Below are 27,780 nucleotides of genomic sequence, written 5' to 3' on the forward strand. Positions count from 1 at the left end.
ATTTGATCGGCCGCTGCGAGTGTGTAGCTCGGTGCGGCATAGAGATGGGCGCCGCGGCCACCAGGGACGAGGATGCGGCCTGGCCTAGTGCAGAGGCGGCCTCGGGTGTGTAGAAGTTGCCGGACGGACGATTCATCGTGATGGTAGTTGTTGCCGAGGTGGTCGCTGGACTGATAATGGTTCACTTTGCCTGTCGACGGTGGAGCTTGTTGTGCTGCTGGCATGCCAAGTGCACCAATGTTGTCGAACACCTTGTTCTGGTCACCGCCAGCACCAACGTGATCATTGACCATGCTATCCTTGCCGTCCGCGCCGATGTGGTTTATGGTTGCGGTGTGGTCAATAACGTCGTACGCCTTGTTTTTCTCGTGGCCTGCTCCGATGTGGTGCAGAACCACTGCGAGGGTGCCGTTGTCGTGGTAGAGCTCGTCGTCCAAGCCCGCACCCGGCTTGGCGATGACAGCATCGTAGAGCATGCTCTCATCAGAGCTCACTCCGCTGCCCGCACCGATGTGGCTCAAGGTCGCCGTCTGGGGGATCGAGCTGTTCTTCTTGCAGCTCGCTCCACCATGGTGCAAGACCACTGCGAGGGCGCTGTTGTCGCCATAGAGCTCGTCGCCGGAGCCCGCACCCGGCTTGGCGATGACAGCGTCGTAGAGCATGCTCTCATCAGAGCTCACTCCGCTGCCCGCGCCGATGTGGCTCAAGGTCCCCGTCTGGGGGATGGAGCTGTTCTTCTTGCAGCTCGCTCCGCCGTGGTGCAAGACCACTGCGAGGGTGCCGTTGTCGCCGTAGAGCTTGTCGCCGGCGCCGATGTGGTTCAAGGTGTCCATGCTGCCTGCCGCCGGTGGAGCTTAGTGACGCCTTTGCGACGTCAGGAACCCGAGGGTCGACAGTGAGAGAGAGAGACACCTCTACGAAATGTGCTTTTGTCTAATGTGGTAGTATGATTTTGAGGCGAATCCCCTGTCCTCTCGCGCTTAGATAGAATTGTTGTTTTAGCTTAGGACAAATGTGCCCCTAAACTCTAATGATCTGCAGTGGCAACTGCTGACGTGGCATGCCAACACTGGAGGTCGCGGCTGATTCCGGATTGGCTGTAATAATACCGTCAAGTTTTTATAAATTTAAACCAATACGGCCCCACCAACCCAAGAGTTCGAGGCTTTGAGCCGGTATACTAGTGCGCAGGATTCTCCACAGTGGTAGTTAATCGCTGGAAGCGAACGTGTTCAAACCGCGGTCCGATGGAGCAACGAGCAGGTTCGAGTTCGGTGGAATTTCTCTCACATCGTTTGTGTCCAATTTGCGTGTTTTTCATTGACTTGTTCTTCATCTATAGTCAATTGTTTATTATAAGTTACTAATATGATTTAGACTATCGGTGCGACTATAAGTCAATGATTGCGAAGCAGATGCGCAGCGCAGTGGGAAGATTGGGGACGAGGAGCGACGGGGGATGGATGGGCTGGAGAGCGCGGCGCCGCTAGGGGGGGGGGGGGGGGGGGGGGAGGACGCCGGCGGTGAGGTGATGCAGCGGGGAGGTCGTCGGCGCGTAGAGAGCATGGCGGGATGGATGGAGACTCCAATCCCATGGTTATGCCCGCAAGGAAGGCGGGGGAAGGCTGGAGGCAACGTTTCTGTTCTACCAGCAGCTCTTCTTCATCAATTCATGGTGAGCAGCAAGAACTAGGGCTGGAAACTGTCAATCAATTTTTCTTTAATACGAATATGATATCCTCCTCCTCCTTTTTTTTTTCTTTTCATACAATTATGCTAGTGGTGTTAGACGACTACTTTTAATTCAATGGTAACCGTGATGTTAGGACATAAGATTGCAGTTTGATGTAGCTGATGTAATAATGTTCATGCTGCTACACTACTGAACATCTCTATATACAGTATGAGCAATTTTATAGTCCTTGAGGAGATACTATGAGGTACCATTTTTTCTATTGTAAATTTGGTATCTCTTGGTATCTAGATACTATGAGGTACCAAATTTTACACTAAAATTTTGATACCTCACGGTACCTCCTCAAGAACCATAGAATTGCTCATATAGTATAGTTTCTGTTCTCCATTTGCATAACACCAGGCTAAATTTTTCTGGGCCCTGTTTTTTGAGAGACTATTTGCGACTGATCTGCGAACAATAGAAAAGACTTACTTTCTTTAGGGTGTGGATTGTCTTCTGTTTGGGGTCTTTGGCAAACCAGAAACAAAATGGCGATTGAATCAGTGTTTTTGTTCCCCTGTTAGGCCCTGTTGATGTTTCCTTCGTTTGCAAAACTTAGATATGTTAGTCTTTTGTTTCCTTCATGTTTAGCTGTTGTCCCCAGCCCTCAAACTTCTATATCCCAAACTCGCTCTCAATAAAATCAAGGGCCCTGCCCTTTATCCAAAAAAAAAAGTTATATATGAAAACGATTCAACTTGAATATCCTTAGGTTTAATGAAGTGAAAATTTAACAGTTAGGACGAAGCATCACCTAAATTCTTTTGGTCCTTTTTCGTATTAATTGTGATGCACTCTAGTCTTATTTACACTTCATCTCATTTGTTAGTATGATCCAAGAAAATTACTGTATGGCTCGAGTTTGTCCATGGCATAATCTGTTATAATGTATCATTTGATGAAGATGTACAAAACATCACGTTGCCTAGTTCTTCTTTTGATTGTTGATCTAATTATTGGGCACATCATAGCTGAAAATAGGACTTGATTACTGATTGCACAAGGTTTAAAATCTTTCTATCTCATGGCCGTTGAATTGTTAATCTTTTCCCTGTACACATGATTTTTTTTCTAATTGCAGCTCAAATTCATAGGTGGTATGTTTTTCCTTCAGGTATAAGCTGCACTGTAAGAAGAGCAAAGTTGGCAATTTACCTTGAAGGAAACTCATGATAAATGTGAATCAAGAGAAAATTGCTATAGGTCTCTCCAGTTGCTTCCATGCTGAGTATTTTAGAGATGAAATAACACTCTTTGCAATTCTGTGGCTGGTGGATCAATTAATACATGTAAGACAGATACTAATGCATATTCCAACTTTTCTACATAACATTCAAAGTCGATCTCTATCCAAAAATAGAAGGTACAAAATCTTCGTTAGGTCAAGCTTTGCAGACCCAACTAAGTTGTTCAAGGTCTTTTTGAAGAAGCCTGAAGAATCAGTGGGAATGCAATATTCAGATCCAGAAGGGCTCCACAATAAGAGGTATGCCATTGATTATTGATTCAGTTGATCTTTGGGATAACCAATACATTTTCTAAAAAGCACTATGGCATAATACACTACTATCTGATAAGAATAAGACTAAATGGATAAGACAATGTTTCCTGTTATGCCCCCACACCTCTTCTATGGTCAATGATCCCTTGAAACATGAACTTACAAAGCATATTGGTGTTGATGCCTCCTTTACCCGGTCTCATTGCCATCAGAAAACAATTGCTCTTCAGTATTCCCTTAGAATTGCAAGTAGCAGTTTTTTTTTTCACTAAATCGCAAACTCGAGAGCATCATCGGCTTCCTTCATTTACTCAAACCAATGCTTCAGATCCTCCCCTTCCACCTTGAGTTTGAAGGGGGGTGTTAAGTATATCAAACATTCAAGCACATATCTTGTAGGCCCATGTGGCTCATGAGGACTCTGTATAACATCATCATCCCTGAGGGATAATGGTCTTTCTCAAATCTCCAAGGTAATTAACAGACCTTAGAGGGAGCAAAATACACCATGCTAAAGTAGACGATCAGGCTATCACTGTAAAATCAAAGTGTTTTTGATTATTATTCTGTGATGAACAATTGGACATTGGAGATTATTGGTTTTGTTATTTAGAATCTATTCACGAAGTGGTTTTTGAGATGATTGGATTTTACAGGTGAATCGCAGGATCGTCATTTTATGTGACCGGTCAGACCGGGTAGTGTGTGCCGGTCAGACCGGCGTGTAATGCGCGGTCAGACCGGCGCAGCCCACGGTCTGACCGGCCGACACTGTGTCGGTTTCGGTTTTGAGTTGTTTATTTGGATATCCGAATTTATTTTATGATTATGACTTCTAGATGACTCGATGTCAAGTTGGAGATAGCTTGGTCTCGGAATATAGTTTCTTTGTTTATTTCATGTGTAGGTGACTCGATGTCTCGGGAGAGTATTTGCGGTGATGGACCGGGAGTCGGCTTGGGGATAAGATGACGTCCATGGTGGTCAGAGATCATGTGGGATACTTAGGCTAGAGTTGATGCACATGGTTGATGGAGATTCCATATGGCATACGATGGAGTTATTGTGTGCGTATGGGATGCGGAGTCGAATTTGGAAGGAGTCTAAATTTGGTACGATTGGTTATGTAAAGTTTCTTTCTTGTACTAGAGGATTTCCTAAGGTGTTTAGAACTCCTAGTATGAGTTTGGTTCGTGGCTTTAGGCTGCCTACCTCATGTATAAATAGAAGGGGAGCGTGAGGCCTCCCGGTATCGCTTTTGAGAGCAATAGAGTTGAGTTTTGAGTTAGGGTTTCGAGTTTAGTCGAGATTTTTGTAAGGAGTGATGTTGGTGCACTTTGAAAACACAGAGAGAATCAATAAAGTCGTCATGTACTTTAAGAGTTCTTCGATTTGTGTTTCATCGAGTTTCGGCGGTCTAACCGGCGATCTACCGGCGGTCAGACCGGTGGGAGCACGGCGGTCAGACCGGCGGCGGCGACAGGCGCGGCAGGCAATCTCGGCGGTCAGACCGGAGATTCAACACCGGTCTGTCACACCCCAATCTGATACCGCCGTACAACGGCACCTGATAGGAGCGTGTCGTAGGGAAAACAGCGCGAACCGCTTCCTACGAAACCGCGATCTCGGTACCAGTCCCAGGACATAGTGCTGGTACCCACGGTGACAAATATGAATCATAGCAATCCTTAAAATAAATAGAGGACTTATTTACCTTAACTTAGGTTGCAGCTCAGACAGCCCGAGAATACAACCGACGACGCGGACGAGGAAACACCAACAGCAGCAGCAGCAGCGGAACCAACGGTCTAACACCCAACACCACAGGCGACGGCTGGGAACCAGGACGAAACCCTAATCTTCACTTCACTTTATCTTCTCTTCAGGGCGGAGGAACTATATATATATTTATATAGAGCAAGGGTGAGTACTTTCGTACTCAGCAAGTCACGGGAACTTAGGTGTTTAATGCAAGCTTGGAAGAGAGGCAAGGTTGTTTTGCAAATCTTTTATTTGAAGATATTTTGAAATCACTAAGTGATTTATTTCTTTCTAAGTTTGGGCCGAAAAGAGACTTACGTCTCGTTTCGACCTTAAGAGATGTTTTTCAACAGCTCATTTGGTAATGTACCGACCTCCCGGGTCAGATCATTACTTCTCGGCTCCCAGAGCCATTCCACTTGATTAATCGGCTCCCAGAGCCTTTTTCATTTTCTCGGACTCCCAGAGTCCAGCTGCCCAGCAGCACAACAATCCGCTTCTACTCGGGAAGCCTAGTCTATGATGCCCTCAGACATCCCGAATCACACAGATTCGTTTCTGACCACTCAGGTCATCCATCTGTCACATAGGCTGATTCTGGTTACGATTCCCACACCACAACAACTTTTCACAAAGCACAGGCAAACAAATCTACGCAACGGGAACCACCTCACATCCGCCCATGACCGTGGGCACGGCTGTTCGAACAGTTAGTTAACCTCTGCAGAGGGGTACACTTTACCCACAAGATACGAACTTATTCCGAACACCCGTCGGTATCGGAGGTTCGCAACAAAGCCTTTCCCAAGCCGACCCAGGGTTACCTCATGCCACATAGAAGGATCAAATCCTCACATAAACATAGGCCTTTTTAGGCGTTCACAAATCAAACTCCAACCACCTTGATCGGTAAGTGAGCAAGCTTCTCGTCCTTGCCTTACTAAGAACCCGGTTTGTCCGACCCCGCCCCGGCGTTCCCAACTATTGGCATGCGAGGCTTCCCTGAATCGACTAGTTACTTAGCCAGGGTGTCCCATTCCACCTTGTGGTTGCACTTTGATTATGTTCGATGAGTTTCCCACAGGAATCGGTCCTTATATGCGAATACAGGACAGTGCCACATAGGCACAACCCCCGCATCGCGAGTTTTCACAATTCATTTTATTTTCAAACACACCGACACCACATGTCGGGTTTTGAAGGCTTCACAAACCCATTTCCCAAGTTTTCGACAAACAACGGTGTATGTGGGATATTTGGTATACGCGCTCAGAGAGCACGAATACCGAGGTACCACAAGGGTGGAGCGACAAGGAATCAGGGTAGTACGACCTACGGAAATTAGTGCGACTACTGGGTAGGTCCGTCGGTTTGGCACGCAAACCGAGGCCAAGCAAGTTAAGTGTGTGATTCTAATAATGCCAGTTGCAAACAAAATAATAATGATTTTCCAATTATAGGAGCAATTGGTCAAAGGGTGACTTGTCTTTCTCAAGGTCTTCACGAAGCTTTACGAATCTTCGAGAAATCCCATGATCGACGAAAATCCGATAACCGCAACTATACGCAAACAATCGAAAACCTAAACAAAAGACCAAAAGAAAGATCCTATTTAGACTAAATAATAGTGCCATTAAACAGATCTCAATTTTACGGAATTATTGGAAGTGGAACGGAGTCGATCGGAGCTACGGATCAAGGGATATGAATTTTGGAGGTCTAAATGGATTTTCTGGACAAGGAAATGTTTTGTCGGAATTTATGGAAATAATATTCTCAAGAATATTATTGACAGTCACTGACCAAGGAAAATGATTCATGGAATTTTGGAATAAGGAATTGATTTCTGAAAGAGGGAAAAATGATTTATTGAATTTATAGAAAAGAGAAATATTTGTGGAGTATTGGAAAAGATATTCTCAAGAATATCTTTGACTCATTGACAAGTGGGGCCAACAAGAAGTGAGAGTGAGAGAGGATAGATGGGCTGCGGTCCAATGGGTGGCGGATGTGGTAGGGGGAGGACGAGGGAGCAAAGTTAGACTTTGTTCCACGGCAGCTGGTTTGGAAGAGAGACGCAACATAGACTTTGTTCCAAGGAGCGAGGAGAGAGGTGAGGCCCATCAGCTAGCGAGAGAGAGAGAGAGAGAGGAGATGGGCCGGCTCGGGTTGGGCGGCCCACGGCCGGGTGGGCGTGGCCGAGCCGAGCCAGGCCTGCGCGCGCGGGCGACGCTGACCGGTCGCTGCTTGACCCGGTCAAGCTGGGCCGGCGGGCCAGGGTGGCGGCCACGTTGGCACGGGAGAGAGAGAGGAGAGGAGCCGGGCCGGAGATCGGACGGCTCACGGCGCGCGGCGGAATCCGGCGAACGGTGGCAATCCGGAGCGAGCGGCGGGCACCGGAAGCGAGAGGGGGTCACGGAGGTTCCATCCACCGGCTCGGATATGGGAGAGAGGCGCGACGGAGGCCGGCGACGGCGGCCGTGCGGCGGCGGGATGGGTGGCATGGCGCGGGAGCAAAAGAGGAGGCCGGCGGCGGAATTGGCGGTTTGGGGTGGTTCATTGGAGCTCAAGGTGGGTGGCGGCGAGGGGATTCGGCACGGGACCGACCGGCGGCGGCGCGCGACTGCGCACGGCGGCGGCGGGAGCAAGGCACCGGCAAGGGCGCGATTTGGAGGACGAACGCACAAACTACCATGCCCCAGTGCTGTTTAGGAGTCGCTAGAGGATATAGATGAGAGGATTTGGGCGGGGAGCTCACCCATGAGCGGGAACGGCGGGGCGGATGGAGTCGCGGCGAGGCAGACGTGACGGCGGGGCGGCACGGCGCGGAGAGTGAGAGGGGAGGGCGCGGGCTTTATAGGCGAGGAGGAGAGGTCGGTTTGGAGGAGGGAAACCGACATTGGCGGTCAAGGGAGCTCGGCTGGTGTTCACGGGCGGCAGCGGCGGTTTCGTGGGCAAAGCGAAGGCGGCGACGGTGTGGATGCGTTGGGCGGCGAAGGCGGTGGATCGAGCGGCGGAAAATCGAACCGCGGGAGCGGGAGGATTAGCGCGGGCTGGCGCGGTCAAGGTGGGGGCGGCGAGCTGGCGCTGGCGTCTGTGTCTCTGCCTCCGAGCGCTAGCGGCCAAGGAGCGGAGGCATGGCGTCGTTGCTTGGGAGGGAAAAAGAGAAGGGAGGACGGTGGAAAGGGGGGACTTTACCATGCCGGTTTGGGAAAAAGGAGGTGGGAGAGGGAGTGCTCTGCCTTCGGGATTTGGATGGACGCGGGTGGAGCGGCTTGGGCACGCGCTGCAGAGCTTGCGGCAGGCAGCGGGGCCGAGCGGCAGCATGACGCAGGCGCTAACGGCGGCGGCGACCGGGCGGTTGCGCGGCGCAGGCGCGGCAGGGCTGACGGCAGCAACGACCGGCCGGTCGGCCACGCGCGAGCGCGGGAAAGAGCAAAGGCGGTGGCGAGTTTTGGGCGGCGACGGCGGGAAGCGGCGTCGGCGCGAGAGAGAGACATCGAGAGAGAGAGAGAGGGAGAAACAGCGAGAGCGAGAGAGACAGAGAGAGCGAGCGACGGCTCTCTCTCTCTCTCGGCTCGCATGCGTGCAACGCACGTGCGAGGGGGGGGAGATGATGGGCTGGGAGGGGAGATGGGCCGGGGAGGAGAGTCGGTCCATCCAAAAACATAGGGAGGTAAAGTAGACTTTTACAGAGAAAACTGATTTGGATAGAATTGGAGAGATTTAGGGTTTGGATTCGAATTCAAATTTGATATTCAAACTCGAGGGTTTAGGGATATATCAGGGGAAACTCAAGGAGAAGTCATGGTAAGGATTCAAAAGGAATACTTGGATATTTGTTCTCGGGAACATAGGGTGGAGTCTAGGAAAGGATTCGAGGCGGGATTTGAATAATTCTGGATTCGTAGAAGTATTTGGCGAGGATTCAAAGGAAGGATTTGAATTTCAGAATTTGATTTCAGAGACTCGAATCGGAAGAGGAATTTGGATGAGGGGGAGGATTTTTGATTTCGATGAGAGGGAACAACGGGATTAAATTGGGATCCTTGGCACAACTTAGACTCTCACACAGAGAACGAAAATTTTCGCATTTAGGATTTTGCCGAATTAGTTTTTTAACGTCTCACGAAAAGCGGAGCATTACACGGTCAGACCAGCGGCATCCACTCGGTCAGACCAGCAGATCAATCTCGGTCAGACCGACTTCCGTCGATTTCGAGGGTAACTTTTATTTCCGCTAAAAGTTTTCGGTTTTTGGGTATACCAACCATTCAACCCCCCTCTGGTTGGCTTAGTTCTTGTGATTCGATCCTACAATCACCCCTCATGGTAACCTCTGCACCACCAGGAATTGTACCTTAAAATATAGCAAATGAAGTGAATTACCTTTTCTAAATTCAGGCACAAATGGAATCTCTATGTGTAGTTACTTTATTGATCGCGGTTTATCATTGACTTCATTGTGAACTGGAGATATGCTTTATGTACCAGTATTTTTACTGCCTATTACAGAGAGCAGTGCGCATCAATATCTGTATGTGGAACCTATAATTTCCTATTCCTTTTTGCTAACCGTGGCATTCTTTAGATGTTTTGCTGGGGGATGCATTCGGACATCTTAGATAAGTGGTCTATAACTACATGTGTTCCTACTCATAGTCATATGATTCCTGATATAAGGTAGAGAAAGGGTCTAGGTTCTTAATTTAACAGATGGATAAAATTATTTCTTACTTAAATGTAAGGTGAATGTATTCCTGTTTAGGACTTTCTATAGGCAGGTATTAGAGCCAATCCCTTGGGATGAGCTTTTAATTCATTTTTCTATTCATCGAAAGGGATTGTGTGACCCCAAGCAGTCGCTATGATTTTGGATAGCCAGGGACAAGATGATGATGAGACAATAATTACACAAAGTTAGCACTAGTGCTGACCATAAGAATTTGATGAGATAGTTTCAGCTATATCTTTGTAGCATCAGTCTACTATTCAGAGTTGAGGTATTGATTAGTGCTTGACCATCAAGCAGGTGGTACTTTCCCAGTTTCACATGTTCAAAAACAGACGTGTCAACAAATGCCAGCTTACAGTGAGAACCGGTCAACCTGAACATGTTTAACAACTGTAAATGATCTTGTTAGGGATTTACCAATTCGAGTAATCCTCCAATATTAATGGGTACAAATATAGAACGATTCCATGCACTGGTGGAGAAATACTTTTTAGTCACGGTTCGCAACCCCCTGTAGTCCCGGTTATCTTTAGTCCCGGTTCAAATACCCGGGACTAAAAATAGATCTTTAGTCCCGGTTAGTAACACCAACCGGGACTAAAGAGAGGGGATCTTTAGTCCCGGTACACCAACCGGGACTAAAGAGAGGGTTGCGGCAGTGAGATGATCCCCTTTTTCTTTTTTTTTCTTTTTTATTTTCTCCCAAATCAAGTGGGATACATATCCCAAATCAAACCCCCAATCCACAAATCGAAGTAACATCTCAAATCTACATCACAAATCAAAGTTACTTATACACACAAATAAATACATCACAAATCAAATACATCACAATATCCTAAGAAATTACTCAAATACATCACAGATCCAAACAATGAATCACAAATTTGTAACTTCTCAGTCAAATACATCTCAGTGAATCATCACAAATTAAAAAAAAAAGAATGCCGTTGCCACCGCCAGTCGCCACGAACGACGGGCGCGGCCCCACCGGCCGCCGGGCGCGGCCTCGCCGCCCGCCGCCCGCCGCCCTCCGCCGGGCGCGACCCCGCCGGGCACCGCCCCATCGCCCGCCGCCGGCCGGGAAGGGGAGGAGGAAGGGGAGAGAAGGGGGAGGAGAGGAGGAAGGGGAGGAGTTGGAGAAGAGAGTTAGAGAGGATAGATCTGAGGAGAGAGGGTGAGATTCGATCTGTTAAGTTGTAATTGTGGAGGAGAGGATAAGGGATAGGGATTATATACTACGTGTTTAATTTTAGTCCCGATTGGTACTATCAACCTCTTGATCTTTAGTCCCGATTGGTGTTACCAACCGGGACTAAAGATCAAAATTTTTATAACCGGGACTAAAAACAATCTTTACTCCCGGTTCTTTTTGGATCCGAGACTATTGTGGATTTTGCCGGACCGAGCAAAGATGGTTTCTCCACCAGTGATGTCATTCCTTGAATAAGAAACACATGAGGAACAATGATTCAACTAAAGTACTCCAGCATTAGGAAATTTCAAGTTACTATTTGCATGATGAATCTTTTTTGCTCTGCTGTGGAAACAGCAACATACAGACTTATCAACTAATTTTGGAAGAACGAGAAAGAATCAATCTGGTTTGGTGGGGAAGATCAGCTCCGGCATCGTAGGGCACAGGACAAGACTGTGTTGCAGAGGTTGGAGACGTCCCGTGGCTTCACTTATGGACTAGGCCAAAGAGATGTAAGTTGAGTGGAGGGAGGTAGCGGACTGAGCTAGGGCTAAAAAGAAAGGAAGGAATAAGCTTTCAACCCCAAAACAAAGCAAAGATTTAATGTTTCAATTTAGGAAAGATTTTCACATCTTATACTACACCCTTCGTTCTAAAATATGAGAGATTTTGGACGGATGAGACACTTTCTAGTACAATGAATCTGGACAGAGAGCAAATTCAGATTTATTATATTAGGAAGTGTCCCATCCGTCTAAAATCTGGAGATTTTGATGTCCCATCCGTCTAAAATGTCTTAGGACGGAGTATTAGATTGTACTCACTACTGGATTGTTTTTATTTTGGTATGAAGTACAGCCTACAGGCGAGGGTGTGTTTGGTTGCATGCATGAAACCTGGCTCGCACGCGTGGATGCAGTAGGTCGCTGTTTGGTTGCCTGCAGCTCGCTCCCAGCCTGGTCGAGCGGATGCAAAAAATCCCCCACAGCCAGGCTGAGCAGAAACGCTCAAGTTGAGCTTCGCTACTCGGCCAGGCCCGCACGATGCAACGCGCTGCATCCGCGCATGCAGCGCCCCGCACCCGCGTGTGCAAGGGCAAGCGATGGGGTCACCACTCCGCCCCTTGCTCCTCGTCATTTTCCCCCAGCAATCGACATGGCGAAGACGAGCTCTGCTAGAGGGAGTGGCGCCCGACGAATCCAACTTGCTGCTGCATCCCCCTCCTCTTCCCACCGTCTCCCACCTTCAATATCCGGCCACCGCCTTGCCCACACGTCCCCGCTGATGGTGTGAGCACTGCCAGATCCAACTAGTGGTGAGGCGGCAAAAAGCTTGACGGTGACGAGCTCAGCGGAGGTCGCGGCGACGAGGACGGCGGATCCACCTTGCTGCCGCATCCCTCCTCTTCCCATCGTATCCCATCTTCAATCGTCGGCCACCGTCGTATCCCACCTTCTTCTGTGCCGGTCAGATCTGGAGCAGAGGAGCGGCAAGCGGCGGATGGAGAGGAGCGCAGGAAGATGGGTGGAGGAACGGCGAGCGGCGGGCAGGTGGGCATGCATGCGGCTGCGGGCGGACGGGAGTTGATGACGACGAAGCGACGGCTGCAACGCCGATCCCCTTCCTTTCTCTCTTTCGTTTCTTTTTTCTCCCCGGGTTTTCTGTTTTCTTTTTCTTTCGTTTCTCACTAGCAAGTACTCCAGCAACAGAGAAGTCAATGTATGCAGAATTACTACTAATAGATTAATTAGTTCCACTGGTTCATCTAGCTTAAAGAAAAACTAGCATGGTGGCCCGCACAGATTGCGCGGCTAGCATTATTATATTTTCTCTCACGTAATAACATATATGTTTTCTTATTATATTATTCAAATATATTAAAATAACATCATAATTTTAAATTTTACAATAACTTTACGAAACTACAAATGTGTAATATTCATATGGTATTTTATATTAATGTGAGATATTAATTATTTTTAATATCGAGTTTTAGTTATTTGTAAATTATATATATTCCTACTCTAGACTCGTCTTTTAATAATTCTTTTTTTTAATTCCGAATTTTTTGTAAATTGTATTTCTATACTCTACTTTAATATTCCTTATTTTTTAATTACGAATTTCTATTTTTTTCTTAATTGTATTTCTATATGGACTCTATACTCTACTTCTAATATTCCTTATTTTTAATTCTAAATTTCTATTATTTCCTAATTGTATTTCTATATAGACTCTATACTCTACTTCTAATATTCCTTATTTTTAATTTCGAATTTCAGTTATTTTCTAATTGTATTTCTATACGGACTCTATGCTCTACTTCTAATATTCCTTATTTTTAACTTCGAATTTCAGTTATTTCCTAATTGTATTTCTATACGGACTCTATGCTCTACTTCTAATATTCCTTATTTTTAACTTCGAATTTCAGTTATTTCCTAATTGTATTTCTATACGGACTCTATGCTCTACTTCTAATATTCCTTATTTTTAATTCCGAATTTCAGTTATTTCCTAATTGTATTTCTATATGGACTCTATACTCTACTTCTAATATTCCTTATTTTTAATTACGAATTTAAGTTATTTCCTAATTTTTTTTCTATATGGATTCTATACTCTACTTCTAATATTACTTATTTTTAATTCTGAATTTCAGTTATTTCCTAATTGTATTTCTATATGGATTCTATACTCTACTTCTAATATTCCTTATTTTTTTAATTCCGAATTTCAGTTATTTCCTAATTGTATTTCTATATGGACTCTAGTCTCATCTTCTAATATTCCTTATTTTTTAATTCCGAATTTCAACTATTTCTAAATTGTATTTCTATATGGACTCTAGTCTCCTCTTCTAATATTTCTTATTTTTTTTAATTCCAAATTTCAACTATTTTCTAAATTGTATTTCTACATGGACTCTGATTTTTCTTTTTCTCCGATTAATGTGAGAATTTCTAGGCCATGAGAGCGAACGTGGAGGCTTATTTTTCTATTCCTTTAATAATATAATAGATAGATAACCTTTTTCTTCTTTTTCGTACCACTGATTCGGTGTGAAAAGTTGGCCGACTTATTTTATGTAGATAATAGAGTGATTTTGCAGTATCATTCGCATATGTAAGTGAATATTCAATTGGTTAAATCAAAATACTCTTATTATTTGTTATATATATTGTAGAGGTAACCTCACCCAACTAAATGAAGAGGTAAACAACACTCACATCCATGCAACCAAACAAACAAAATCCCTTTCAAACCGTATCTCTCATACAAGTAACCAAACAAAATCTCATGCTAGCCTGGCTAGACCAATGCAACCAACCAAACAACTGCATATGTATACTCTTAGCAAGGTCAAACTCAGCCTGGATGCGAGAAATGAGCCAGGCTAGGGGAATATGGGCAACCAAACACACCCTAAAGAGATGCACTTCACTTCAGAAAGGATATATGATTGGTTGCAAGCTGACCAGTTCAGGCAACAACGACAACAAATTGAACATAAGAAAAAAACGACAAGAAATCGATCTTTGGAATTAAAATTCTTCTAGCTTCAGAAATTGGAACTTCAAATTTACAAAAAAAAAAGAAGAAATTCTACTACTATTACGTGACTCTCCATTTCCAACCTAAAAGTCTCAGAAACCCTCCACCTATGGGTCACACTTACTTTTAATTCGAATCAGACATTCTGTTAATAACATCAAGCTTTTAAAATAAAATCTCAAATATTTAAATAAAATTGGTTGCAGCCAAACGATGCTTTTTTTCAGCACAACTATATACATATTTTGGAGGGGCTCATAAAAAGTAGGATGTGCTCCCTTCAAAAAAAAAAAAGTAGGTTGTTTGGACACATGCATGGAGCATTAAATGTGGATGAAAAAAACCAGTTGCACAGTTTGCATATAAATTGCAAGACGAATCTTTTAAGCCTAATTACGCCATGATTTAACAATGTAGTGCTACAATAAACATTTGCTAATGATGGATTAATTAGGCTTAAATAGATTCGTCTCGCGGTTTACACACGGAATCTGTAATTTGTTTTGTTATTAGTCTACGTTTAATACTTCAAATGTCAGTGGTGGACGCAAGATTTTGAAGATGGGGGTACAAAGTTATCAAATCGTTGTTCCATAAAGAAACTGCTTAGTAGTAGGAAAAGTAATGAGCAAGTTTTTCTTGCTACAACAAATAAAAATAGAAACATTGCAAAATAGCTAAAGATTTGCGCGTTCGTGAAAAGAATAGCTAAAGAAAAATTAAATCTTGGAGAAGAGATACTATGTTTTCATCCCAAACACTCCATAAAGATTTTTGCACTACCATCTAACTCTTTTTGACTCCTCTACCATATAAATTCAGATATGCACATTAATCAAATTTCCTAAAAGCAACCATCAATTGAATCAAACATGAACTACAGGAAGAATAGTTGGGAGCCTAAAAAAATATATGATACGAACACATTCAATCCATTGAGCCATGAGGTTGCTTCTCCAGTGCAGCGGCTTGTCGATCAGCTGCTTGTTCTTGGCTTCTCTCCGTGACCACGAGCAGCGCCTGCACACGGCTGCAATTGGTTGGTTGTTCCAAACCATAGGAAGGCATACGATATCTCGGTATTCTGGTTGTAAGCCCCATATACAAACCAGAGATTCAAGGTCATGAGACGAGATCGATGAGCTTGAGGAGCTTGTGTTGGTCTGCCTGAGCCGTTTTCTATGAGTTGTATTGTAATTTTAGGCTAAAGAATAGCTGTTTTGCCCCAACTAATGATATATATACAGGTAATATACCTATTAATCCAAAGATTATTTGTCAAATTTTTTGGGGTACAGCTGTACCCTCATGTCCCACACTAGATTCGCCCCTGTCAAATGTGTGTCCGTATACATTAAAATTTTTTTTTTGCCAAAACAACTAAACACGGCCAATTGGTTGCAAGCTACAGCTGACAGTCCAATCACCATGACGACACGAAATCTATTGATTTTCGAGGCTTCATGTCATTTTCCTTGTCGGTTGGACACATTACTTGGCCAACCTAGGGGATAACTAAATGTGATAACCTCTTGTCTCTTTCATATGTCGTTTTCATATGTCGTTGTTCTTTAATTTGAAATCATCAGTGAAACCGTTAACTTGGATATTTGTACATCCTCGAGCCAAAAAAGTTCTTTTTTTCCAAAGAAAAGTGTATGTAGTCAACCTATTTGGCCTTAGTTATTTTTAAGAATTTTTTTTATAAAAATAATATACAAAGTGTTTCGTTACAAATACTTTCATACAAGTTATAAGACTTATTTATATATAAACGGAAAAGGGAATTTGTTGGTCAAAATTGTTTTCTGTTTATTTCGTGAAAATCCTTTCCTGACCAACAAATGGAGCAATTTTTTTGAAGCTCATGTGACGCCGCTCATCTGCACGCTTTGGTTCGTTTCAAGCTCACGTGGCACGTGTTGACTGAGTCCAAGTGCAAATATAGGCTCAAGAAAGGGCCTTTCTGTAATTGTGCTTGTAATCTTGGACTCTTGGTCCTCTTTCATGACCTGTTTAGCTTTTGCATATTGGGATTGTGAAACCGACCTGTTGTATGATCATGATGGTGACTTCAGTTTTGCAATGTCATTCCTGGTCGAACACCCTGAAAGAAGCTGTAAAATAAAAAACCTGTATGTCGTTGTTGCTGTTACCACATGAAAGCAAAAGGAATCATCGTTAGTTGTTTACTAGTGTGTTTCTTATTCAAGGAATGATATGGAAGTTGGCTACTCCGCAATTTGTGCACGTTAATACTCCAAGATTTCTTGAAATGGTAAATTCCTAGCAAATTCATTTACAGTTTTGCAATTCATGTTCAAGTTCTGGATTGAAAGCTGGCATTGGTAGAGAGACTTGAGACATCACATATGTTTTCACTCAGCAATTGGACAAAAAAAAAAGGTCAGGTGAAGTTGCGAAAAGCACCACCTGCTTGATGGTCAAACATCAATCACCACCTCAACTCCACTCTGTAGACTTGACTGATGCTAAGATGATAAAGCTAAAACTGTCTCACCAAATTCATATGGTCCTCATCTTGCACCTACGGATCTCCTTCACCACCAATGTCCATCATCTGCCCAAAAACGTCCAAAGAAAAACATTCATATTAGTGCAAACCAAGAGAATAACCAAGTGCTGTCAGCATCCAATTAAGTAATCAGCAGTCGTACTCAGTACTGTTCTCAGCTACCACAAAGTACTGCGAGAGAACAAGGCACTCTGCGGTTCATCTCTTTTTCCAACAAGAACCACACCAAAAAATACATCAAATAAATGAACCAGATAAAATCATGTTAATCTTGTATCATAAGCCAGGCCCAACGAAAGTTAGGACTCTTTGGCACGGCTCCAACCTCTAGCTCCTAGCTTCTTAGCTTGACCATTGAAGTTGGAGATGCATTTTCTGAAGTTCTTTTTGAGGCAAAGTTTTTTTTTTTTTTTTTTTTTTTTGAAGTTTGCACCATAAAGAACAGGCTCTTAAAAACCAGAACAAATAAGCATTATATGGTTAGCCTTGACTTGCGAATTCTGCCACAAGGACAACAAACGATTCTCTTGATGTATTACGACTCCATCGCATCTGAATCCTCCTGCAATAACGCATTCAAAAGAAACAAATGAACAATGTGCATGAAAAAAGTGCCCCAAAATTCAACCATCCTTGCATGTCCATTGGTTTCAATCTTAATTGATGTGAAAATGAAAGATTCTCCTTTGCTTTCAGGTTATCCAAATCTCTAAGCATTTGCTTGGGCATGTGTATTTGGCACAGCCCCTTTGGATGAACAGTTAAATGAATTGAAAGTTCCAAAAAGGGATTGGCTTTAATCCCTCTGCATATTGAAAATTCTAAAGTAGAATGGTTTCACCTTAAATTTAAATAATTTACCCATGTTTTAAATTATGAACCTAGAACCCTTTCTCTACCTTATATCAGGAGTATCATGCTAACTGCATCCCTCAAGTAGAACACCAAAGAGTGCCAAAGGTCAGCAAAAAGGGACAAATACAGTTGATGCGCACTGCTCTCTGTAAGAGGCAGTAAAAAAGCACTGGTACGTAAGGCATAAACGTCAATGATAAACTAGCTACTCTTAGAGATACCATATACTCCCTCCGTCCCAAAAAAATAATCAACCTATAAAGGGATGTAACCTCTTATAGGACAATGTATCTGAACATACCCTATGTCCAGATACATTGTCAGGTTGATTTTTTTTTTTTGACAGAGGGAGTATGCTATAAGTTAAGCAAAAGATATTCACTTCATTTTGTACAGTAAAATTACTGAAAGTGCATTGAGGTTACCAGCGAGGGGTCATAGGCAGTTAGGCACAACTTTGACCATCTACCTTCGCATGGTGTATTCGATACATCCAGGATCAAGGATGTAAAAGTTTTGAAATTCAAAAATATTGTCTTGGCCATTTAGTCCTATCAGCCAATCAAAATAAATATTATGTCATGGAGCCTTTTAAGTTTCTAACATTGGTTTTCCACAATATAATTCAATCAATAATCAAAGCATACCTCTGATGGTGGAACCCTTTTGGATCTCAATATTGGCACTCCCACCGTTCCATCAAACTTCTTCAAAATAAAGGTTTCAAAAACGGACACAATGAAGATTTTGTACTTTTGTCATTTTTGGGGAGAGAACTTTAGATGTTATGTAGATTGTAGAACAGACCTTGATATATGCAGTTTTTCCCCCCATGAAGTTTAGTATCTGCCTTAGTCTTACATGTATTAATTGTTCCACCTGTCATAGAAATACAAAGAGGTCTTATTTCATATAAAAAAAAATCTCAGTATGGAAGCAACCACCCAGAGTGTGTTGCAACTTTCTCCTGACCTACATTTATCGTGGATTTCCTTAATTTGAGGTTGATTGTCAACTTTGCTCTTCTTGCCATGCAGCTTATATCTGAAACAAAAACATATCAGAAATGAACTTTAGCTGCAATGAAGAAAATAGTATCATGCACAGGGAAAAAATTATAACAATTTAACGGCCATCAGGAGAGATTTTAAATGTTGTGCTATAATCAGGTCTCAGTGTCAGCTATGAACTGTGCTCTGTAATTAGATCTACAATGATACACCAGGGAAAGAGCTGAGGAACCAAATTGATGTTGGTATAGCTTCATCAAATGCTATATCAAAACCTGCATTGTGTCAAAGAAGTGTTTATACACATAGCAAACTCAGGCGTGGCCACACTAATTTTCTCGGATCACACTAACAGATGAGATATGAAGCCTAAATAAGGCCGGAGTACATAACAATTATGAAGCATAAATAATTTTTCAGGCTCTGTTTTAGTTGATGCTCCCTCCTAAATGCTAACCTTCTACATTCAAGAAGATTGAAATGGTCAAATATTGTCCCTTCCAAACGACTACCAGGATCACATTTTGGAGAGTTTGCATCAAATTCTTTAGCCTACTGCCTGCTAAACTCCTTTTTGCTGGGATGGCTGCTGTCCTAGGAGAGACCATCCAATGGTATTAAGATTACCTAGTGCTAAACTCCTCAATTTAACCTAGACTAATTCTGTTTGCTTGGGAAGATTTTATCCCAACCAGGATTAATTAATTCTTCCGATACAGCCATGGATGGCGCTGGATCTGGATCTTGTTTGCTCCTCAAGACCTCAACCCTGTGTTGCACATAACACTTGCTGCTGGTAGAACAGCAAGAACAGAAGCATATCCACCTTGCGGAAAGAAATCAGAGGACAGAGGAGGAGACTGGAGAAGCTGACCTGGAACCCTTGGCGGCGGCGGCGGCGGCGCCCGCCATGATGCCCTCGCCGCCGGCGTCCTCCACCGTCTCGGGTTGGGCGGCGCTCTCTCCTCCCACCCCCACGTCGCCCCGATCTGTCACGAACCAACACAATCACACCAAATCTCTCACACACAGTGCCACCAATATATTGCAAATCCACTCAAGAATACAAGTGCCCAGGGATACAATCAAGAGAGTAGAATCAGGGATTGGGAAGAGCAACATAGAGAAGGCAGAAGCATGAGACTAGGATTAGAGAAATAGAAATTAGGGGAGGCAGAGTTGGAGGAGGAAGAGAGCCATGGCAAAGCCAGATTATATTTCTGTTCATCGATCCCCTTCCAGCGTGTGTGGCTGCTGCTTTTATAGTAGTCAACTTCCTAGCTGAGTGGGCCAAGGTTTGCTTCAGCCCAAGAGCTCACTCGTTAGGCCCATATCGTGACATTCTTTCCCCCTTGAGTTTCGGCTTGCCCTCAAGCCAATGCAACAGAGTCATAGAGCCGCCGGGATCCCAGATCATTGGAACTCTTCTGGTGCAACTGAAGAACAATATCATGTGTCTAAATATGATGCTCACCATTCTGACAGAACTCCAATGCAAACCAAGTGATATTTCAACTGGAACCATATAGAGTATATGCTTTTGATCCTCTCATCTACACAAAAACCAGCCCAGTACCTCATTGCAGCTCAGGAACAGCAGTTCAAAACCAACCAGCATAAAACCATTCATGTTTTGCACCTTACAGTCAGGTAGAACTAAAGTTTTGATGAGTCCAAGATGAATTGTACTCCAGAATCTCTCAACAGATAGCAAGGTTCCATGCAATTCAGTGGTGATGATGTGGCTGAAGAATATTTGATTTGATTCACAAAGTGCTCTAGCAAGATATATACTCATCCAAAACTCCACGGAGAGATCCATTGCATCAAGTATTGTGCTAGATTGTTCACAATAAACTGACACTACCCAAGTTGCACTGAACTGATAAATAAATAATTGCATCACAATGACCCAATTAGATTGTTTCTTTAGCAAGGCTTGAAAGTGTGTTCCATTGGCAGCTGAAACATCCGCAATATCTGATCTCCTTTGAAAATGCTTGCACCAAACAGAACTTGCTAGAAAGTTGAATTGTAACATACTCGGAACTTGTTGAATAAATGAGTTTTCATTCCCATATAGAACCTGCCTGGTTTTGCATAAACCCAGGTACAAGATGCAGCTTGGATTTATCTTCGCCCAAGATTGCACAAGCAAATCAATGTCACTTATGTCTCCAGTTGGATGATCAAGAAGGTAGTTGGAACCGAAATTGACAACTCCCAGTTGCAGCTGCTCTCTCTGTAAACAGCACTCATTTGTCTTCCCACTTTGATTCCACTGAAGAATAAACTCAGATTTAACTAGTAACTGTTGCAGCCTTTCCCATAGTTCTCCCCAAGAATTGACAAATGACAGTAGCAATAGTTTTGGTTGCAGCATTACTTCCAACCCATTAGTCAAACCGCCACAATAATGCACATGAGGTGAAAATAATCTCAAGATCCATAAATCAGGTGGTGGCCATGTCTTCCAGGAAGTGATCTCTGTCAATGTCAAAAACATCAATTCCTTACTTTTAGTTTGAAGAGAAGGTGGCCATGATTGAAAGAGTTTGACCAGCACACTTCTGCTGCCTTGTACTGTTCGTGGATCAGGACAGGGTTCAAGTTGATGCTCAGCACTGTCACCTTTGCAAATGGCTCCAGGAAGAGATGGCCCATACTGTGAGATCTTCACCACCACGCTTCCACTGCCTTGAGTAAACCATGGATCAGGCCATAGTAAAGATTGCTGCTCAACAATTGAACCTTTGCACTTGGCTTGAAAAGGAGGTGGCCATGGTTGGAGAGGCTCAAATACCACCACACTGCTGCATCTTCCATCTGCTTGACAACCATAGAGACATATCGTCAAACAGATGAGAGATAGATAGATAGCTCAGTCTGAATCAGCTATCCCGTAGTACTCCAATAAACAATTGGTGCCATATACTAATATACAAATTAATCAACCAAGAACCAGTCAATGATAATTGATAAAGAAATGCGAAATTGTGTGGCATGCAGATCGATCGAATGGACAGCAACGACGAGGGGTGGGGGGTGAGATTCCATTCCACCCAACTCAACACACACCACCACCACCTGCTGTGCTCGAGTTCGAGAACCCCAACCCCAACTACTCCCATTCCTGCCTCCCCTGCGCAAAAGCCCTAACCCTGCTCAACACGGCTCTTGTTGGTGGGCCCCACCCAGGGGAGGTTTTAAACTAAACAAAAAAAAAACTTGAGCCAATCAGCATCCTTCTCGCCCTTCGCCAGTAGGACAGGCAAAAAGCAGCTGCAGCATGTTTGGGATGCCACGTCAGCAATTCTAGCTACGACTACGAAATCCTCCAGCAAGAAGAAGAACGCACCATTTCATTTAGGCTTCTTTATCTCCAAAATCTCCAAAGGCCCGGGCTCACGACAACATCACCGCTACAGTGTACAGGATCGGAGCGCCGCCGTATCGAGTCGAGATCCATGGAGACCTATCAGCCAGGGCGCTGCCGCCGCCTCGCCGCCGACCACCACCGTCGCGGCATCCTCGCTGCAGGTAGTGCAAGCTGCTACCCCTACGCCGCTAATCCCTACCGCATGGCGCCGGCGGCGAGCTTGTTGCGCCACGTCGGTGCGGGCGGCGGCGCGATGAACACGGCGTTCACCGAGACGACAACCAACGGCGGCGGCGACGCCTCCTATAGCATCGGGCCAAGCTTGAGCTTGCGCCAGCACCACACCGGTGTGGGCGGCGCCGGCGACCGGACCACGGTGTTCGCCGGCGGCGACGCGCTCGCCGCGAACTACCCCTACAGCTACGCGATACCGGTTCCTTACTCCGCTCAAGGCTGGCACCGCATCGGTGCGGGGGGCGGCCGGAACACGGCGCTCCCCAACTTCGACGTGGCCCCTTACTTTGCTACGGCGGATCTCCATCACATCGGTGGAGGTGGCGACCACAACACGGCGTTCTTCCCCAACATCGACGACCTCGCCATGAACGCTTTCAGCCTCGCCGCACCAAACCAGTACTCTGCTGCGGAATTCTATTACAACAGTGCAGGTGGCGAGCAGAACATCGAGGAATTCTACTACAACGGTGCGAGTGGTGTGCAGAACATGGTGCCCCCCTACATGGACACCCTCACTGCGAACGCTTTCAGCTTCACCACACCGGGCCATTACTCTGCTACGGAATTCTACTACAACAATGCAGATGGTGAGCAGAACATTGAGGAATTTTACTATAACGCTGTAGGCCATGAGCAGAACATAGTGTCCCCTAACATGGACACCCTCACCGCGAATACTTTCAGCTTTGCCACACCGATCCATTACTCTGCTGCGGAATTCTACTACAACGGCGCAAGCGGTGAGCAGAACATTGAGGAATTCTACTACAACGGTGCGAGTGGTGTGCAGAACATGGTGCCCTCCACCGTGGACACCCTCACCGCGAACACTTTCAGCTTCACCACACCGGGCCATTACTCTGCTACGGAATTCTACTACAATGGTGCAGGCGATGAGCAGAACATAGAGGAATTCTACTACAACGGTGTAGGCGGTGAGCAGAACACGGTGTCCCCCAACATGGGCACCCTCACCGCGAATGCTTTCAGCTTCGCCACACCAGCCCATTACCCTGCTGTGGAATTCTACTACAACGGTGTAGGCGGTAGCAGAACATCGAGGAATTCTACTACAATGGTGCAAGTGGTGAGCAGAATATGGCGTTCCCCACCACGGACACCCATGCAGTGAACATTTTCAGCTTCGCCACACCGGCCCATTACTCTGTCGAGGAATTCCACCAAATCAGTGCAGGCGCCGAGCAGAACATGGTGTCCCCCAACACGGACAACCTCGCCATGAATGCTTTCAGCTTCGCCACCCCGTTCAATCACTCTGCTGCAGAATTCTTCCACCACATCGGTGCAAGCGGCGAGCGGAACACGGTGTGCCCCAACAACGACACCCACCTCGCCGCGAATGCTTTCAGCTTCGTCGCGCCAGTCCATTACTCCGATGCCAATGCAGACCTCCTTCTCCATGTGGTGGATGCCGGCGGTGAGCAAGACACGGTGGCCGCCAATGTCGACGTGCTCGGCATCCCACCAGCACCGGCAAGCATCACCAATGCCATCGTGAAGAGCGTGTGGCGGGAGAACTACAGGGAGCAGTTCAAGCTCGTGGTCGACGCGCTCAACCAACCTCGTCGCCACCTCTACATCGCCGTCGACATGGAGTTCGCCGCCGACGCCACCACCAACATCCGCCGAAGGCCGGTAACCTCCACCGGTTGCTACCATCACCTGCGCGAGTTTGTGAATCGAGGTGACATAGTCCAAATGGGCCTCACGTTCGTGTTCGTCGGTGACGGCGAACAATCCTCCTCCTCCTCCTCGCCGCCGCCGATAACACTAGAGATCAACTTCAAAATCAACATCAAGGCGCGCAAGTACAACAAGAAGTCGATCGCGTTCCTGTCCCGTCAAGGCCATGATCTGAGGGAGCACCGGAGGAGGGGCGTCTCGCCGCGTCGCGTCTACGATGGCCGCTCCGTCACCTGGCTAGCTTACCACGGCGACTACGACCTGAGTTTCCTCCTCCACCTGCTGCAACGCGGAGGCCGCCGCCGCGGAGGCGGCGATCTCCCGCGTCAGCTAGCCACGTTTCTGCGCCGGCTACGGGAGAATTTCCCGGCGTTCTACGACGTCCGCGTGATCAGGCAGATGCGGAGGATCATGGCTTCAGCGGGAAGCTCACTGGGCTCGCCGAGCACCTCGGAATCCGGCGTACCGGCGGCGCCGCGCACCATGCCGGCTCCGACGCGCTGCTGACACTGTCGTGTTTCTTCAAGATCTTCAGATCCCTCTCAGGACAGCAGCTGCATCAGCTGGATGCTCGGCGAGGGTTACTCGCTGGGTTAGAGGAGTGGAACATGGCGATCAAATGTGCTCGCCACATTGACGATCACACTAGAAACATCAAGGTGATCGAGGTGGTGGCAGAAAACCTCGGCGAAGAGGCGCGACGAATCGGAGAGCTGGTGGACAGCAACTTCAGCATCATTGGAGTAGAGGTAAATCAGGTAGTAATCCATCCTCAATTGGACAGGAAGGCTTATGAAATGGTCATCGCGTTCATGAACCCTGAAGGAATGTTGGCTTACGGGCGTGCCTGGAAATTCTGCATCAGTCGTTTCACGTCAGACAATGGCAATGTACTGAATCTGAAACAGCTTGCTGAACTTGTGCAATCTTGTGGAGCAACCGATAACCCTGATGTATCCTGGGTGACATTCCACGGATCAGATGTGATCTGCAGACTGATCAGGTCAGCCAATGGTGGTGTTATTCCTTCATCGATCAGCGGAGAGAGTTTCCTCCCTAGCTTGTATGATGTCGCATTGATCGTTCGTCGATTCCTTGGCATTGGCACACTCCCTACAACCGAGCGCAATGGAGGTATTTTTGATGTTGCTCGAGCGCTGGAACTGAAGGCCATCGAGGCCGACAAGGAGGCAGAGAGGGTTCTTCTTACTCTGAGATGCTTCATGAGATTGGCAGAAATGGAGTCGGCTGTCCAATGGTAGCTTGTGGCGAGCTGCTGCATGCTGGAGCGTTCAGTGTGCAGTGGTACCAAATCCTTGCTGTTTCTTCTTCTCAGAATTCATACGTGTGAACTTCATATATGTATATGTTGTAACAGTATGATTTTTTTTTATTTAGAACTAGGGCATGAAGATAACAGTATGATTTTGTAGCTTTAATTTGTGCTTATATGACTTTCCTTATAACTTGTACAAATTCCTAGCTTGGAATATAATAATAAGGGTGTACATACGTGAATTGCTCTGGGTTTGTATGCTGGTGAAAAAGTAGAGATTAATTGGATGTTGATGGTGGATGGAAACGAAATGCATCATGTTGCTCTTCCGTTTGGCTGGAACATGTTGGCATCTGGCATCTGCAGATCTGCTGTTTTTTTTTTTTTGAAAGTACAGTGGCATCTGCTGTTCGATCTCTTCGTAGCTTACAGCCCTTACCTTTTTTTCTTTTCAATGGAGAATTGCTGCTGGAGCTGCCCATCAGCAAATCGCTCGACGGTGGAAGATGCATGATCGTTCAGTGTGGTACCGAATCATTTCTGTCTGTCAATGTTGTCAGTGTGGTTTTTTAGCTGTTGTTGTGATACAAAAAGGAATTCTACTTAAGACTCATTCGAGTGAACCTCATATGTTGTAACAGTGTAATTTTGTTGCGTTTGTGCTCATATATGCGACTTTTTTTTCTTCTTCTTCTTTGAAGACTCATACAATTTTTTAGCTTTAAATAGAATTTAAATGAGTGTTTGTTTGTGAATTGCATGTTGAATAGCTTCATATTGATTGTGAAAGGGTAAGAGGCCTAATATGTAAGTGGAGAAGCTTCTCACCTCATTTACTAGCTTTTAAGATAGGAAATGCCCCGGTTATGATTCAACAATGTACTTGTTTGTATTGTATGTATGCGCAGATGAATAAGGCGAACGAACTGCATCAGTTTGTAGATGACATTATGAATAATCAACTGCGAGATGAATGATGTTTGGACCTTGTGGTCCGCTCTGATTACAAGTGAGCAGAAATGCTAGTCGCTAATATGTTGTTAGCCAGCACAATCTGATGCAATCTGTAACAAAACACATCAGTTGTTTTCTTCGACATCTGTCTGAAACAGCGGTCATAACATCACAGAGACAGAGATTCGTAGCAGTGCAAAAGTTTTAGCGCCAAGTGCAACGAAGCAGAGGAGAGCGAAGCGCCGAAGCGTGTGCGTAGGATGAATTGCGTGGTTTTGAACGGGGAAAATCACAGATACGCTTTCGCGTGGGCCCACCTATAGCCTGACTTCTCATCAGTCGCTTTTTACTAGAAAGGGGTCATGGTAGTAGGATATTCTAGCGGAGAGGGTGGTGGGCCCTCTCGAATCCTCCCCTTTTTCTCTCGCGCGGCCGTGTGGGCGTGTGTTGCATCCCGTCGCGCCGCACCGCCACCAACCCCACAAAGGTGGGGCCACCCGAGAAACGTGCCCAATGCTCTGATTTCCCTGCAATGCACCTTGTACTTCTTTTTTATAGTAACTAGCTGGGTGGCCTGCGCAATTGCGCGGCTAGTATCCATACAAAACTACCTTCTTTTATATATGAGTTTACTTAAATTTTGATAAATAGCTATCTCGTCATCTTAGGCCTTTAAAAGACCAAACCTTATCATTTTCATGTTTCTAATTTTATAGTTTTTAAAAGTCACGACAATCGCTACCTCTTCCTTCTTTGTCACCCCTTTATTTGCTTCCTTGATCTACTACGGCTTCTATTCATCCTCATTTGAACTTTAAAATTGACCTTATAAGTTAATTATCTCGTTGGCTTTCATTTTTATAATTTTTAAAAGTAACGCCAAACGCTGCCACTCTACTCCTCTTCGGCCCATCCGCTGCCTCATCTCTTTATTGTCATTGGGATTTTAAAAATCGAACGTAGTTATCATCAGTGTTCATTTTTAACTTTCTAAAAGTCCCGCCAAACCGTCAGCGGCATCACCATTATACTACTCTACAGCCCGCTTGATGCCTTTTCTTTTAATTATCATTGAGATTTTAAAAATCGAATGTGATTACCTTTGTGATTTATTTTTTTACTTTCTAGAAGTCTTGCCAACCATAGTGATTGTGCAGCTTAACGGGTTGCCTGTCATCTCTCCTTCCTGTTAATTGTCATTGGGATTCTATTTGGGGTTTGTTTATAGTTTTTACGCCCGCTGTCTTATCTCTTTATTATCGTTGAGATTTTACAAATCGAACGTGATTATCGCTGGGGTTTATTTTTTTACTTTCTAGAAGTCCCGCCAACCACTGTGAT

The 27,780-nt window shown here is 45.2% G+C and overlaps 2 long non-coding RNA genes across 4 annotated transcripts; one reads left to right on the top strand and one right to left on the bottom strand.

Annotated features, from left to right (window-relative positions):
- Positions 1-1,421: 1,421 nt before the first annotated feature.
- Positions 1,422-4,625, top strand: LOC107279027 (uncharacterized). Its single transcript, XR_001540440.3, has 3 exons — positions 1,422-1,675; positions 2,853-3,224; positions 4,147-4,625. It is a non-coding gene; the product is annotated as an uncharacterized lncRNA (long non-coding RNA).
- A 12,770-nt stretch (positions 4,626-17,395) lies between these two features.
- Positions 17,396-19,830, bottom strand: LOC4348653 (uncharacterized). 3 transcript variants are annotated; one of them, XR_010737192.1, is made up of 6 exons: positions 18,856-18,924; positions 18,687-18,758; positions 18,527-18,586; positions 18,305-18,430; positions 17,924-18,025; positions 17,396-17,586 (listed from the first exon to the last, which is right to left on the bottom strand). It is a non-coding gene; the product is annotated as an uncharacterized lncRNA (long non-coding RNA). The 3 variants fall into 3 exon arrangements; XR_010737191.1 differs by lacking the exons at positions 17,924-18,025; positions 18,305-18,430 and adding an exon at positions 19,764-19,830 and having other exon boundaries at positions 17,406-17,586; positions 18,852-18,923; XR_001540289.3 differs by lacking the exons at positions 17,924-18,025; positions 18,305-18,430 and having other exon boundaries at positions 17,406-17,586.
- Between the last annotated feature and the right edge of the window lie 7,950 nt (positions 19,831-27,780).

The sequence above is a fragment of the Oryza sativa genome, chromosome 10 (assembly GCF_034140825.1).
Source record: "Oryza sativa Japonica Group chromosome 10, ASM3414082v1".
Classification (NCBI taxonomy): Eukaryota; Viridiplantae; Streptophyta; class Magnoliopsida; order Poales; family Poaceae; genus Oryza; species Oryza sativa.